This window comes from Juglans regia, chromosome 14 (genome assembly GCF_001411555.2).
Source record: "Juglans regia cultivar Chandler chromosome 14, Walnut 2.0, whole genome shotgun sequence".
Taxonomy (NCBI): Eukaryota; Viridiplantae; Streptophyta; class Magnoliopsida; order Fagales; family Juglandaceae; genus Juglans; species Juglans regia.
In genome coordinates, this window is record NC_049914.1 from 18,059,203 (window position 1) to 18,076,875 (window position 17,673).

The window sequence follows — 17,673 nt, forward strand, 5'->3', positions numbered from 1 at the left end:
CTTGGGCAGTCTGGGAATGGTGAAATTCCGGATTTAACTTCTCTCATTCAGCCTTGTTTTGTGGATAATGATCGGGATGCTTTTATGGTTGAGCCTTCGGAAGTCGAGGTCAGAGAGGTGATTGCTTCCATTTCTTTGGATTCTAGCCCTAGTCCTGACGAGCTAGGATCTGCTTTTTACATTGCTTGTTGGGATTTCATTAAGCATGATGTCATGGCTGCGGTGAAGGATTTCTTCCATGGTGTAAGTTTGCCTCGATTCTTCACTGCTTCTTTTATTGTGTTGATCTCGAAGGTTCCTAACCCTATGAGTTTTGATAAGTTTCGTCTGATAAGTCTATGCAATGTGATTTACAAAGTCTATGCTAAATTACTGGTGAATCGGTTATCTTCTATCCTTGTCAAGTTTATTTCTTCTGAACAGGGTGCCTTTGTAAAGGGGCACAGTATTTTTCAGAATATTTCATTAACTCAAGAAGTTATTAAACTGCTGCATAAGAAGGCGAGAGGCAGTAATCTGTTCATGAAAGTTGATATGAGCAAGGCTTATGATAGAGTGGATTGGAGGTTCTTGATGCTTGTCCTTCGCTCCTTTGGTATTCCTGATCACTTCTGCACACTTGTTTGGAATTGTGTCTCCACCCCTTGTTTTTTGTCATGATGAATGGTACGTATAAAGGTTTCTTTAAATCTGAGACGGTCTGAGGCAAGGTGACCCTCTATCTCCCTATCTCTTTATTTTGGTCCAGGAAGTTTTATCTCAACTGATCTCCAAGAAGGTGAGGGAGGGGAGAATTAAATTGTTTTCCCTGCCTTCTGGTGCCCCTTTGTTGTCTCACATCTTGTATGCAGATGATATTGTGGTCTTTTCTAATGCGTCTAAAAGCACCATTAGATCCTTGATGGAGATTTTCCGTATGTTTGAGGCTTGGTCGGGTCAAAAGATTAATTATGACAAGTCTGCTGTTTTCTAGTCTAAGTGGTTACCTCCTAGTCGTACTAGAGAAATCTTGGCTGATACTAGTTTCTCTCAGGGTCATTTCCCACTCACCTACCTGGGAGCTCCTCTAGTTGATGGCAGGCTCAAGTTTCCCATTTTGATCCTCTTGTGGAGAAAGTTGCGAAAAAATTGGCGGGTTGGAAAAATAGATTGTTATCACAAGGTGGTCGCTTGATCATCTTGAGGCACATTCTTACTAGCATGCATATTCATTTGCTTTCAGTGGTTCACATGCCTAAAACACTGAAGAGGAAATTGGCTAGCATGTTTGCCACTTTCTTTTGGGGAGAAGAGGAGGGGAAAAAGAAACGAAATTGGAGGGCTTGGAAAAAATGTGTGTTCCGTGTGAAGAGGGAGGTGTGGGTGTCAGGGACCTTGGCGAGGTTCAACAGGCTATGTTCCTAAAGTTTGGTTGGCAACTTTTGATGCAGGTTTCTCTCTGGGCTAATTTTTTTCTTGCTAACTATGTGAAAAATAATCATATTTCCTTTGATTCAGGAGGGCTGGCTTGGCTCTCAGTTTTGGAAAAATTTTCTTCAAGGCATCTCGTTGTTTTACATAATTCTCAATGGAAAGTAAGGGAAGGCAAGGTCTCTCTTTGGTTTGGCAAGTTTATGGAGGCCGGACCTTTATGTATGAGGGCAAATGACATCTTGGAGACTCATCTCAGGGTGAAAGATATAGTGGTGCAGAACTGTTGGGACGTGGATAAACTCAATCAGCTTGTCAAACCGCAATTGGCCAGTGAGGTTATGGCTTCGGTGGGTGGGGTGAAGAATAAAGAGGAGTGTTGATTTGGACTTCTGATAAACACAGGGATTTCTCTACGAAGTCGGCTTGGGAGATTATTCATGTTAGAGTCACAAAAATGGATGGTGCGTCGTGGATCTAGAATAAATGGTTGCCTGGTAAGATATCTATTTGTGTGTGGAAAGCTTACTTTAATTGTCTAAGTGTGGATGATCAAATATGCAAGATTGGTATTCCCATTGTCTCTTGTTGTAATTGTTGTGAGAATCAGCAATGTGAAGATCTTAATCATGTCCTGGGTAGTGTAGATTTTGCTACTGCCCTTTGGAGGAAAGTGTCTGCTGAGATGGGTGTCCTGTTTGTGGCTACCCAGAGCTGGAGGGAACGTATTTTAGCTTGGTTTCAACGTGCTACGCGTCAGTCCCAAGTTGGGATCCTTACCGGTTTACTTCTGTCCATTGTTGTGTGGAGATTGTGGCAACGTAGATGTAAGGCCCGGATGGAAAATAGCAATGATTCTATGAATGAGGTTTGACATTCAATTAAATTCTGGGTGCATGTGGTGATAGATAGTATCTCCAATGTTGATAAGTTTAGCATCGGGGATTCTAGGCTTCTAGTAGGTCTTGTCGTTCCTAAGCAAAAAAATGAAAGAGTAGTTTGGTGGTCCAAACCGGCCCATGATCGTGTTAAATAGAATGTGCATGGGAGTAGTTTGGGTAATCCGGGGAGTGGTGGTGGTGGTGGAGTGCTTCGTGACAGGGATGGCAAAATTATTTTTGCTTTCTCTAAAACTTTTGGGTCATGTACTAATAGAGAGGCTGAATTCTGTGCCTTGCTCGAGGCCTTCGTCTTTGCAGAACTGCCGGTTGGAGGGAGGTTGATGTTGATTGTGACTCACAGGTGGTGGTGTCCTGGGTTAATTCCAGGAATTGCTCCCTTTGGTATTTGTGGGATTTCTAGGATCTTATTGTTGACCATCTTGAAGAGATGGATGTTGAGTGTCGTCATTACTTCAAAGAAGGGAACTCATTAGCATATTCCTTAGCTAAGGAGGGCGCGATGGGAGTAGATATGTTTGACATGGATACCTAGAGTCTTCCATGTCATATTAGAGGCCTGGCTATGCTGGACAAATTGGGTCTACCCTATATTTGGTCTTAGTTTTCCTGTTTTGCTAGGCATGTTTAGAGGTCTTTTTAGGCTCGTTTAGAGTTGTTGCTGTTTTGGATTGCTGGTTGTTTTTGTTTGGGAGTCTTTGATGTTTTCACCCATTTGTTTTTCTTGTTCCATGATATTCCTCTGCCACAAGTGAACGCTTCTTTAATAAACTTGGGACGGAGCCACTATTGGACATGTGGCTACCGGCTCTTCTATTAAAAAAAAAAGTCAAATGCTCTAGTTCTATTATTATTATTTTTAAAATCTTAATTTTAATGTTCTTATCTTCAATTTAATTTAGATAAACCATTCTTCAAATTTTGATTTTCCAAACAGTAATTAATTTAGTCAATTTCAACACTCAATAGAATAATTATTTCCTACGGGTTTGATATCTATTTTCTTTAAAACACTTTACAACTTGTTATGATTCTATGCATTTGCATATATATTTTTATGCGAACAAGTTTTTGGCGCTGTGTGATACCCTGCTCCTTCCTTCTTACGTACGCTTCTTATTTCTGACGTATGTTCTGTCTTTATGACGTAAGCAAATTCCGAGGGCAGAGATTTTGTGATTGTCTGCCCTTTCTATCTAGCGACTGCGTGACTCATCATGTGTGTCGAACCATGATGGCGTGTTTCGAAAGATATCGTGTGACTTCTAGGGCATGCCCAGTGTTTTAAATATGTTGGAAATATTTATAAGGAGTATTTCCAGTGTTATTAAATTAAGATTGATCTTAAATACGACAATCATGATATTCTTAAAGAGCTCCAAAAATATTATAATTGTCAGAAATCATTTTAATATTATTATTAAAATGAGTTCAATTATTTAAGATATTATGGGATTTAAATTATGTTGAGAGCTTTTATTAATTAAATGGTTTTATTCTCTTTAATATGTTAAGTGAGACTTCATCATTTTATTAATGATGAAGAATATTATTTTATAAACTAAAGTTAGTTTAAAATAATATTCTACCTTAATTCCTCTAAGAGCTTTTAATTAAGTTAATGTTTTACGCATTTCAAATCAGTGTTTGAGATCTATCGTTAAATCGTTACGTGGATCCCCAGACGAAAGGACTGGGTTAAATACCCAGACCCCCTCTCTTTCTCCCTCATTTCTCGTAGCTCTCTCTCTCTCTCCTCCCTCTCCCCAGCGTACGTACTACGCAGCCTCTCCCCTCGCCCGAAGCTCCATGCCCCAGCCTGGCGCTGCCGTGTGTCACCAGACCACACCGCCGGCACCACTAGCTCCACCTCACGCCCGTGAGTCCTCCCATGCCAGTCTCTCTCTGCCACCCTCCCTCTCTCTCTCCGCTGGCCATGCACAGCCTGAACGGGTAGTGCTTACTGCGTCGCCGTGCGCCCCCCAATGGCGCCACCAGCTCCACGGCAGCTTCCTCTTCCACCGGCCATCACCCTCCAGCAAGCTCAGACCCTCCCATGCAGCCACCTTCCCCATCGCACGCACAAGAGACCCACGCAGGGCTTCACCGTGCGCTGCCTCTAGCACCGCAGTACGCGGTACCCACGGCCACCAAGCACTGCCATGGACCTCCCCTTTCCTCCCCCTTCCTCCTCCACGTGACCCATGGCCAGAAGTCCCTCCTCCACGCACGGGCTTCCCCTTCTCCACGCACGGGTTGCACAGCTCTCACTGTCGTGCACCGCCACCCACGGTGACTGACCGCCACCTTCGGCCTCCTTAAGCCACCACCAAGCCATCCCAACCATCCATTGCCCCGATCTGCCACCCATGCACGCATACTCTCCCTCACTCACTCACGGGTTTCCCTCCCCCCTTACACGGCCATTCCTCCCTCCTCCACCGTGAGCCACCGTGGCACCACCCCAGTGCCACCATGAGCTCCACCAGTAACTCCTCAGCCCAACCCTAGGTCCAAACCACCACTTTGAGTGGTGGGTAGTCACTACATGTAAAGCCACTGCGCGTGGCTGACCGCCACTGTACACGGCTAGACCCGCCGTGTTATGATCCTTGCCCCCATCACAAGGCCACCACAAGCCCTTCCAAGACCACACCTAGCTATCCAAATGCTTAAACAGTTGACGTACGTGGGTTAGCCGCCACGTACGACACTTCCGACATCATCCGCTGTGACAATCAACGAGCAACGCACGGGTTATCCAGTCAATGGTATAACCCTCTATCCCTTGTAATTATGTTAGATATTGATTAATGGACTAGGTTGTGGACTGTGCTGTTGGTATTTGTGGAGTGTGGTATTGTGATGTGGTGCAGTGTGATGGAGTGTTGGGCATTCTGTGTTCTGAAGTGTTGGGCATATCTGTGTTGTGTGGAGATGTATTGTGCCGTGTAGTGTGCAGTGAAGTGTTGGGCATAATTGGCAAGTGCACTGTGTAGTGTGGTTGTGGAGTATGTGTTGTATTGGTGACGTGCCAGATGGAATGGGAATAGTACACGCTGGGTGTACTTTGTGTGTGGCGTAATGTGAGACAAGGAGAGTATATGTAAAATATACCCTCCTAGCATATTGTGGAACGGGAAGAGTGCACGCTAAGTGTACTCTGTGTGGGGTATGGTATATGAAGGGAGTGCATGTGGAAATGTACTCCATATGGCGGGGTGATGCACCATGTGGCGGATATGCCATAGTGGTGATGTGGCATAATGCATATGAATGGAGTACACGTGGAGTGTACTCCATGTGGTAGAGTGATGCACCATATGGCGGGTATACCATGATGGTGATATAGCATGGTGTATGTGAATGGAGTACACGTGGAGTGTACTTCACGTGGCAGCAACACCCCGTGTGGAGTGTCGTAGAGACAAGGATAGTTATGTGATTGATGGGCATGGAACGTGATGGATAGTGTCGGGAACTGTGGAACAGTGTCCCGAGGTAGTTATGGTGAGGCCTGTAGTCTAAGGTGATAGGTGTCACCATACTTGACTTATGGCTGAGATTAGGTGTGAAGTAGCAGAACAAGTGTAAGAGTACGCAGTGGAAGCATGACTGGGCAACGTCATGAGGTGACGTGGTTATTGGCAGTCATGCTTATGACGGGTGAAATGTTAGAGTGCAGGAATGGCGTAATGGGAACGTGACGAGATGTCACGATGTGACGGGAGTACGTGAGGAGCCGTACTCGTGATGAGTTAGGAGTTGACGTAGCAGAATGTTGGGAAACGCAACAAGGTCATAGTGTAGCTCTGGAGCAATCTCGAGCTATGTGACGTGACATAAGGCTTAGTTGTAAATGGAGTCTTATCGTGTTAAGTGTTGGGATGAACTGTCAAAAGGGACAGGTAGCGTGAAGAGTCATGCTAGCCGGGTTAAGAGAAGGTTGGTATCAAAGTATGGCCCTTGTCCCTACGAGCAGGTGATCAACATGTTATATGTTGGTCTTAGGTGATGAAGGGGTAAGGTACATGTGTAATCTGGGTAGACACATGCGTCGGACGGATTCACCATATGTAATGGATAATCTATAATGAGCATAGTTGAACAGTGCTTAAGCCTCATAGTTGGCTTAGAGTCGTGTGGCTTGTATGGATGTGAATGAAGATTTAGTGTGGGCTAAGATGCATGAAGGTAGTGACGGCCGTATTGTTAGGATTGGGATGCGTGAGTCCATCGATCGGAATCATGCGTCGGAATGTGGTCAGTAAGACTTTGAGTTGGAAGATGTGGTGAGTAAAAATGTCTTAGTGTCTTAATCCTAAGGTGAATCATGGGTTCACTTTAGTGGATGAGCACTCGAGGCAAGACTTTGAGTTGGAAGATGTGGTGACCGTAAGTGGTCCCCGAAGGGTTTAACATAGTAAAGGGCACGTAAGTGCACGAGATAGAAAGAGAGTGTTCTAAGTGATATGTAGCTCTATTTCTAGTTTAAGTTGCTTATGCATTAGATAGAAAATGATGCTAAGGTATGTGTATGCATGTAGGTTGCCATCTGACAAGCACATGAATGGACTGCATGATATGCAAATAGCATGGAGTCCAGGTAAGTGTTACGTTCATACTCTTCTAAAGTTTTCCAAGATACAAGAAACGCTTTTCTTTTAAGATGCTTATGAAAAGAAAAGAAAGACGTTTTAAGAAAGAAAATGCTAATTGTTCGAAGGTATAAGTATGTACAGCCCCTCCTTGGCAGCCCCTGTTTACGCACCCAAAATATTAATTGTACGCATGTGAATGGATGACTATACGCTGTATCTATTGTATGTATTTTCTAAGAAAATCTATAAACTGATGAAAATGCATGAAAGGCATGAAAGCATATGCTTTTATGGATCCTACGAACCGGCGCTTTCGTGTTCGCCACGAGGTGATGCTCGTGGTTGCCATGATTGACGACGTTCAAGATGACGCTTATGGATGCCATGAAAGCTGACGTTTAAGCCCATGTATGTTTTTAAATGACGTTTTCATGAACGAACTGTTAAAGAAATGATAGGACTGAAATGGACTGAAAAAGGAAAAGACAATTTTCGGGCTTACGCCCCAACGATATTTTTTCCAATGAAAAGAAATGTTTTCCCATGAAAAGAAATGCTTTCCCATGAAAAGAAAAGACTGTTAAATGAAAGAATAAATTGAATGAAAGCTCCAGCTCTTTCGAGCTGACACGAACGAACGAATGAAAAGTAAGAAAGAAATGAAAGCATGAAATGTATGAAGATACGTAACGACCACATGAATGAATGAAAAGGGTACCAATGAATGGGCAAATTGCAATGTCGGGTAAGTAGTACTAGAAGTGCACCAAGTGCTGCCCCTTATGAAAGGGATTCCCAACCCGTGGCCACGAGTAGAATTCTGGTCCAAAGGAAGACCGCTAACCCCAACACACGAGACGTAACAGTGTGTACTGGCCTATGAAAGTGATAAGAACGAATGGATGTATGCATGCATGGACGAACTTTTAAGAAATGAAGGCACTGATCGGGGACATGTTTTAAAGAAAGGAAAGCCTTTTGAAAGAAAAATCCCGTCCAGTGACGTTTTCAAAAGAACGCATGTATGCACGAAAACATGCACGAACTCTTGAAGAAATGAAGGTAGTGACAGGAGAAACATTTTACGAAAAGGAAGCCCATGTTTAAAAGAGAAAAACCCAGTCCAGTGAAGTTTTCAAATTAACGCACGTATGACACGTATGCATGCACGTAATAGTATGTACGAAAGATGAATGCATGAATGAAAACCTATATTGTCATATTTTAACTGTATGAAGTAATGCTTACGAGTCTTCGACTCATTTTAGTTTTTATGCATGTCCCTCCCCCCACACGAACTGCATGATCAGGATGGACATGGCCCATGGGGAAGAGCACGGAAGTCTAGGCACGAGTTTTAAACGCACGAGAGGCCTTTTTATTTCAAGATTTATGTTTTCCGTTGTAAACCTCTTTTATCGTCAAAGCACATTTTAATTCATAAACGTGGAGTCTTGCACCCTGGGTATGCAAGTGAAAAGTTTAAAATCAGACGGTAATTCCTGTCGTCCTTTCTAAAAATATTTTGTAAAAATTCCCACCACAAGGACGAGCGTTACACGCTGTTGCCAGGGAATAGTTATTTCTTATTGATATTGATACCAGCTAGATTTTTACTACTTTGGATTTTATTTTATTTAAGAAATAAAAAGGAGAACAAAGGCGTACAATAAAGAGAAGAAGAAAGAGGTTGCCACCTCCAAATTTAATATAGCTGACCAGGAGTACAAGGCATTAAGAGATTATGTTATTACCACATTGGCGGCCTAGATGGCAAATCTATCACAACAAATAGGTAAGATGAACGTTAATTTTATTCAAACTAATGTTGTTTGTGATCATTGTGCAAGAAATCATTCAAATGTAGATTGTCGAGTGGGAAATCCTTTTGCCCAACCGAGTTATGAACAAGCCCATTATGTGTCCAATTTTCAATGTCAAAATAATCCTTATTCAAACATGTTCAATCCCGGATGGAGAGATCACCCTAATTTTTCATGGAACAATAACAAAGTGCCAGCTAGACCACCACAACAGTTTCCACAACAAGAGAAGAAGATGATACTTGAAGATATAATCATGTAGTACATGCAAAAGACTAATATGGTGATTCAAAACAACTGGGCTTCAATCTGAAATCTTGAGGTACAAATCAGTCAGCTCTCAAACATGCTTACCAAGAGGACAACAAGAACTTTACCGAGCAACACTATGACCAATCTGAAGGAACATGTCAAAGTCATAACGTTGAGAAGTGGGTGGACATATGACCAACCATAGTCAGTAAATACCGAGCGAGATGAAGAAGCTATCGAAAATGTGGAGTCCGAGAAGAAGGAAACCGAGTACGAGCTAAAAGAAACCGATCGAGAGGCGATCGACCTGCAAGCTGAGAAGACTAGAGAGAATAAAAGGGTTGCAAAACCCAAGAAATATAGGAAGTTTATTTTTGAAACTTATTCTCCTTCAATTTATGATCTACCAATTCCTTTTCCCTAGAGATTAAGAAAAAATAAGATTAATAATCTCTCTATAGTTGGCGACCGAGGAGAGTAGTGCAATTGTACAAAAGATGTTGCCGACTAAGGAACTAGGTATTGGAGAAGCAAAGCCGACCACTATCTCTCTACAGTTGGCGACCAAGGAGAGTAGTGCAATTGTACAAAAGAAGCTGCCGCCTAAGGAACTAGGTCTTGGAGAAGCAAAACCGACCGCCATCTCTCTACAGTTGGCGGACAAATCTATTAAATACCTAAGAGGACTCATTGAGGATGTACTGGTGAAAGTTGATAAGTTCATTTTCCCGACCGATTTCATTGTACTTGATATGGAGGAGGACGAGGAGATCTCTTTGATATTGGGCCGACCTTTCATTGCGATAGGGAGAACTTTAATTGATGTCCAGAAAGGGAAACTCATTTTGAGGGTCGGCGAGGAGCAGATCACTTATGACATATATAAATCTATGGAATTCCCTTCTGAGATACATTCTTGTTTTCAAATAAGCGACCGAGATGTGATCATGGCCGACGAGACTTATGGACCTGAATTTTCAAAGCTATCACGTAAGGAACCATCCAAGCAAACTGCTTCCATCAAATTTAAGGAACAAATAGGACGGGGAGATCTCTAAGGGGTAGATGGCTGCCCCTTCAAGGAAAATAGTCAATTGGAAGACCGGAAAAAAAAAAAATCAGGGGAGCATCTCCTACCATCTCTCATTCTTTGCTTTAATTTTTCTTCCTTTTTCCCATTGAGGACAAAGTGATATTTAAGTTTGGGGGGAAAGGATATTATTTTATTTAAAAATAATAATAATAAAATAGTAATTAAAATGATAATAATGATGATAAAAACAATATGGTTTGAAGAATAAAAATTCTATGATAAGAATATGATTTTAATTGATTATAATTTTTAGGAAAAATCCTCATTGCTTAAGTCTAGTTATTAATTCTTTACTTGATCTTACTTAATTTCATATTTCCTATGTCCAATGAATGCTTCTTACGATCATTAATTGTTTTGAGTACCTAGAGAAATTTTATATGAATGTTTTGAATTTATATGGTCTCAACTTACTCTATAACTTATTTGATTATACTCAAGGCAAAATCCTAGATAGAATATTACTAGGGAAATTATTAAGGCATTCTTTTGAACGATTGAGCCTTTCAAGCTTATCTGTTTATTATGTTTATCTCTAGTCGCCCCTTTGAGCTTTAGTGAAATATATTTTGGCCTTATATTTTTCTTTCTTGTAAACCTCATATTCCCTACCCTATTTGAGCTTAAATATTTATTTCCTTACCTTTCAAAAGAACTAAGTTTATACAAAATCACAGACTCACAAGCGCATGAAAGGCAAGAGAGGTAGAAGGTCTACAAGTAAAGTTAAGTATAAAAATATTATCAAAATCATATGTTTGGGAGTGTGAAAAGTCAACTCGTCTACTGTGTGGCGAACAAGAAAAGGCCGATGAGAGTCATCCACAAAGTTAGTCGAAAAAGTATGGAATATTTCCAGAAAAGAAAATGTCTAACCTACCGAATAGAGGCGTAAAAAGAGAGATACTTGAAAGTGCAATAAAGATAGGTATGTTGAGAAATTTACAAAGATTGAGAAGAGAAGTTTGTGTTAGAGGTGAGAATGCTCTATTTATTCTATTAGTGTTCAAATTTAAGTTCTCTTGCTTTGTTTGAATCCTATCTTTCCTTTGTAGCCCTCACTCTAGCCTTAGATTAAAAGCTTAGTAAAGACCTATTGATCCTTAGCGATATTTTATGTTCTACATTAGTGAAGAGTGATTTGAAAAAGTAAGCCTATGGAGCGTTTAGAAATCCATTATTTATTTACTTGTTTGCATAAAACTTTCCGGGAGCTAATGATGAAGTGAGAATGATGGGTATGCATGAATGTGGGGATGGATAATGCGGTGTAATTGAGTTTTGAATTAACATTTGGACTTGATTGATCTTGAATGATTCATTTAAATTATAGACTTTAGACAATCTTTGAGGCAATAAATTTTATGAATCAAACCAATGCTTGTTTTAAATGTTTTTCTTTCTTCTTTGCTCGAGGGTGAGCAAAGTTTAAGCTTGGGGGGTATTTGATAAGTGTTATTTTTATGTGATTTTTATCACTATTTTATTTTTGAAAAATGTCATTTTCCCTTCAATACCATTGATTTTATTTTATTTCTACGTATTTTTATTTATTTTCTTTGATTTGAATGAATGAGAATATTTAATGTGAAATGGGGGCATTTTGATACAAAAGAAGAGATTACGGGTCTAGACCAATGAGAGGCAGCAAGATCTTAAGAGAGCCGATGAGATTTGGGTGAGGAGCCTTGTCCCTTGGGAAGCAAAGAGATTTCTCTCGCCCAAAGGCGAGAAGACTTACCTCTTGGTAGGCGAAGAAACTCGCGACCAAAAGGCGCGAAGATTTGGCAACAAGGCTCTAGGTGGTTTGATTGGGCGACTAGTCCAAATGACCAACTTAAAAGATCAACCTAAACTATATCGTGGGCAACAACTAGAAAAGGCGAGAGGAGTCTTTCATCTGGGTCCAGAGTCTTTCCTCTCGGTAGGTGAGGAGAGGGCCGTGTGGTCTTTTATGACCTCCACGCCCGTTCATTTGACCTCCATGCCAATTATATTTAGCACACATGGCATCTACCAGGTGGAATCCTACCAAGTTCCGCAATCAATCTATTGGCGACCAAATCATCCCGAACTCTGCAATTCAAGCCACATATCATTGAATCTTCCATTTAGGTTAACATCTATCTTTGGAAACTATTTTCTAGATTTTTAGGCAAGATTGTAGCTGCATTTATTTTGTTTCTGGATTTGTGTTTTGATATCTATTTAATCCCGTCTTCTGCGATGAATAGGGAGTCTTGGTTCTTAATCTTAGTTTTAGTTTTAGTCTTTGTCTGAGTTAGAGAGTTCTGAATTGGAGTCTAGAGTTTTTATGTTTTAAAGTCTAATTCTGAGTTTAGAGTTCCAGAATTTATTCTTGAAGTGCTCTTTCGAGAAGGCGGAATTGGAGGGCTAAGGCGAGAGCTACATGCTTCATCAACCGACTTCAACGAAAAACACTACTTTTATTCTTTTTCTTTTCAATTCCATTATGACCTAATTCTATTTTCTAGAGTTTTGATGTAGCCTAGCATTGAACATAGTTTATAATCCAAGTTATTTTATTTTCAATATTTCCATGATTGAGTGTTTATTCATTGTTCTTAATGTTTTTAATTTTCTAGCTAACTATTGTTCGATCTTTTGGATTACATTGAGGCCAAGATGTGATTTGTGATTAAAGCTCTAGAATTAAATACCACTAGTTGAGCGAAAGCAAATATACTATACTGCGACTAGTGTGATTTTCAAGAAAAATCTAAAGAACTTAATGAGTCTCCAATTAGTTAAATTCACATAGAGAAATGGAGTTATTAGTTTGAGATATTTTTGATATTGTTCAAGAGAAAATATTGAATAGTTAAGGGATTTTTATCATCAACTTGGGATAATTGAGATTCTATAACAAGGAAGAAAAACTTGTGTGGGATTTGCTAGATGAAGTCAAATGCTCTAGATCTATTATTATTATTTTTAAAATCTTAATTTTAATGTTCTTTTCTTCAGTTTAATTTAGCTAAACCATTTTTCAAATTTCGGTTTTCCAAATAGTAATTAATTTAGTCAATTTCAAGACTCAATAGAATAATTATTCCCTGTGGGTTCGATATCCATTTTTTTAAATCACTTTACTACTTGTTACGATTTGTGCACTTGCAGATATATTTTTATGCGAACAGTTGAAAACACGAGGAAGCCCTTAAAGCTATCTTATTTGGAGGGCCCTTAATATTACTGCATTTGGATTAGCACCATCCATGGACAGGAAGCCATAGGTGATGTTCTAGCTATTTATTCGAAGGAATTTATTCTTAAATGCACAAATCATGTCTTTAATTAACCTACTAAGTCCTCGTTAAGTCACTAAATTGAAATAGACACGCATGTTAAATTTTGATAAAATGACTGCATGCACCCCACTATATAATGTGGTAAATAAATAATATAACTAGTTTGAAAGAAAAGAAAAAAACTTGTAGAAATGGCGATGCTATGAGAGATATCACTTTGCCTCAGTAGCTATTCCAACATCACAGGTAGCCTCAATCACCTGTGAATATGCAGGTCAAAATTTGGTTCAGTAAGAAATGCAATTACATCATATATAACTCATAGTAGCATGTTAAATGAATATAATAAATAGTAAACAAAGGGTGGGTAAACTTATAGCATCAATGTGTACCATTATCAGACGAAGTCCCACTATCCGTCACAAGATCTTCACAACTACCACTTTGGTAGTCATCATTTTCATCTAACTCGTCATCAATGAAGTTTTCATCATCGGGAAGGGATATCGCATCCTGGAAAAGTGTATCAGTAGCAACATTGATTGGTTCTACATCAGCCCTATGGAATGGAGAACTAATGCCATTATCATCATTTTCAGGTTCTACCACCACGTACAATGGTTCGTTCTCTTGAAAAGTAGCAAAATTCTGATTCTGCTCATCATCATGTTTCGATGGTATAATTAGAACATCGTACATGTTTCTACTGGTCACCCTTTGCACGACGAACCAATTACCATGCTTACTATTGTCTTGAAAGTAAAACACTTGAGTTGCCTGATAGGCAATGGCAAATGGCTCATCCTTATACCATTTTCGAGATGTGTTGACACTAGTTATATGGTCCCCAACATGTATTCCTCTCTTTGCATCATCGACATCAAAACAATCACATCTAAACAAATATACATGACGCCAATCCTTGTATTGTAATTGCAATATGTCAATCAATACTTCGTACAAATCGACAAACTTAGATTGGTGTTCCCATTTAACAACCACCCCACTATTTTGGGTGCGACGATGTTGACAACGAGACACTGCATGAAATCTGGTGTCATTCATGATGCAAGAAGAAAATGACCCAACCCATGGGTTTGGTCCACAAGCTAGTACATATATGTCATTAGAGACATCAACAGGATTTGTTGAATGCAACTCTTGAATATGTTCATAATGGGGTGGAAAAGTTTAGAATTACTATAGTAAACTTATGTGGTAACTAATTACATGTGCACGGACGTTTCGCTAGGGAACTTACTCGTATGCGATACCAAGAATGAAATTCCCTTTGATGGCTATGGTCTATTGTTATGGGGAAATTTCTTTCATCTTTACATAGTGCTCACAAGAAATCCATAAAATGTAAAAGTAAATTGGTGGTAATAAATGTTTAGGTTCAACAATATTTATAATTTGTATGTAATGGAAAAAACCAAAGACTTATTCTAGGTATTGATTGATCTCTGCGCAATTATTTAGCACATACCACCTTGCCTTTGCAAGTAGACTCGACTCCAACGAATGGAGGTAGGGGAGCCGCACAGACATATCTTTTGTGAAAAAATAGAGAAGTGACCAGATTCTGTGTCCTTATCTATATCCTTGTTTCATTCCTTTCAATTATATATGGTCTCAATATCATGGATATACAAGGAACAAAAGGTCAAGCATTCAACATGAACATAGGCTTCGACAATTGAGCCTTCCAGACGAGCCTTATTTCTAACATAGCGCTTGAATTTTCCTAAATAATGTTGAAAATGATACATCCACCTATATTGAACTGGCCCAACAAGGAAAGCCTTGTTGGGCAAATGAATGGCAAGGTGTACCATTATATCTAAGAAGGCGGGTGGGAAAATCATTTCAAGCTTGGAGAGAATGATTGCAATGTCGGCTTGTAGTTGTTTCAATACTTCCAAAGTCAACGTCCGTGCACACAAAGCCTTGAAGAAGGAACTAAACTTGGTTAATGCAAGCTGTATATCAGGTCGGAAAAATCTTCCAATTGCAATTGGAAGTAATCTTTGCATGAACAAGTGACAGTCATGACTTTTCATTCTTGATATCTTTCCACCACCAACTAAAACACATATAGAAATGTTCGAGGCAAAACCATTTGGAAATTTAATAGCTGCAAGCCATTCATAGAAACGTCTCATCTGATGTTTGTCTAGCGTGTATGACCTAAGCAACATGGAGTACCCACTAGCTAAAGGTTGTTGATGTGATTCTTTTCTTAAACCAAGCTCCATCAAGTCCTTACATGCATTAACAATGTCTTTGATTTTTCCTTCAATATCCATCAATGTCCCTAAGACATTATCGCAAATGTTTTTTTAAATGTACATGACATCGAGATTATGTGGTAAAGGCAACGTTGACCAATAAGGTAATTGGAAAAATATACTTTGTTTAGTCCAATTAAATTCATTTGGTCTGCGTTTTCTCTTTCTTGGACCTTTGCCAAATTCAACATTACCAACTTGCAGTAGTTGATGGAGTACATCATGACCATTGAGTCATCGAGGAGGCAACCGATGATCGTCACTTCCATTGAATGTTGCCTTTTTCTTTCAACCACATGAAAATTGTATTCTCGTTGCATAATGGGCAAGCCAACTTTCCCTTTGTGCTCCACCCTGAAAGATTGGCATATGTAGGAAAATCGTTAATGGTCCACAATAGTGCAGCATGTAAGCGAAACTTTCCTGACGTTGATGCATCATAGGTATCGACACCTTCCTCCCATAATTCTTTTAGTTCATTGACTAAAGGTTGTAAATAAACATCGATATCGTTTCCTGGTGCCTTTGGTCCAGGAATGACAAGGATAGCATTAAATATGAATCTTTCATGCATAACCAAGGGGCAAGTTGTATGGCACAAGTATCATTGGCCATATGCTATAAGGTTTGGCCATATAATTGTACGGGTTGAACTCATCACTGGCTAGCCCCAGTCTGGCATTGCAAGCATCTTGTGCAAACCAACTATGGTCTTTATCAAATTGTCTCCACATCTTAGAATTAGCTGGATGTCTTAAAGTACTATGGTCCTCAACTCGTTGTTCTTTATGTCATTTCATCGCCTTTGTAGCCTCGGGATCAATGGAAAGTAGCATAAACTCTTTTGGAGAATCTTCCTCTTTTTCCCACTCGTTGACACCCACCTTGACTCATTGCATTTAGAAGAAGCTTCTTTGTCTGCATCGTGTTTCCAAAATAGCATGCAGTCATTTAGGCAGGCATGTATCTTCACATAACTAAAACCCAACCCACACTCTGAATGTCGGGCCTCATTGTATGAGTAAGGTATTTCAATATCTAGAAACGTTGTCTTTAACAATTGTAAAACTATATTAAATGACTTGATTGTCTACCCGCCAATAGTTTTTATATGAAGCAGCTTGACTATAAATGAGAGCTTAGAGAACTTCTCGCAACTTGGGGAAAGTGGATGTCTTGCATCCTCAAACAATTGGTCATAAGTTTTGGATTGCCCTACACTCATAGATGGCAGGGAAGTAGTACCATGTTCATGGTCCATGAATGTTGTAGCCCGCGTGTCCTCTATGATCTCATCCATATCATCAACAAAATCATGACTTTCATTATATGTATCTTCATCACTGTCTGCCAAATTCACAATCGGGCTTTCACCCTCCCCATGAAATATCCAATGTGTATAACTTGGATCAATACCTATCATGAATAGATGATCTTCGAGTTCATTGATCGTTAGGAATAGGTTATTATGGCATTTCCGACAAGGACACATGAAGGTACTACTTCCAGGTGCATGGGCTTTTGCCATAGTGAGGAATTTATTAATCCCTTCACTATATTCAGGTGACGTAAACCTATTTAGCACGTGCATCCAATTCTTGTCCATTTGATCCTTATGTTATAATAGGTCATCAATGAAACCTTAAACAATGAAATAATTAGGAAATTCAGAGGGAAAATTACTGCTATTTGCAAAGATAAAAATTTAAAAATGGTATCAAGCACTCATCCAGAACACTACAAATAAAATGATAACTATCTTTGACGGGCAAAGTTACACATACAAAAAAAAAATATGGGTATCATATGCATTCTACATGAAAACATTGCTATTACTTAATAATTGGGGAATGTCGTATGCACTTTTGGCGAAGCAATTCATTTATGTTCCTATGGACTTTAACTTATGCATGAAGGGTGGTCGTAATAGAACTGTGCACTACTGCAGTTTGCACACACGAAAACTTGATGTATTGTTAAATAGGGAAACATAGTATAAGAAGAAAAAAAAGACAGTTTAATTATATAACCT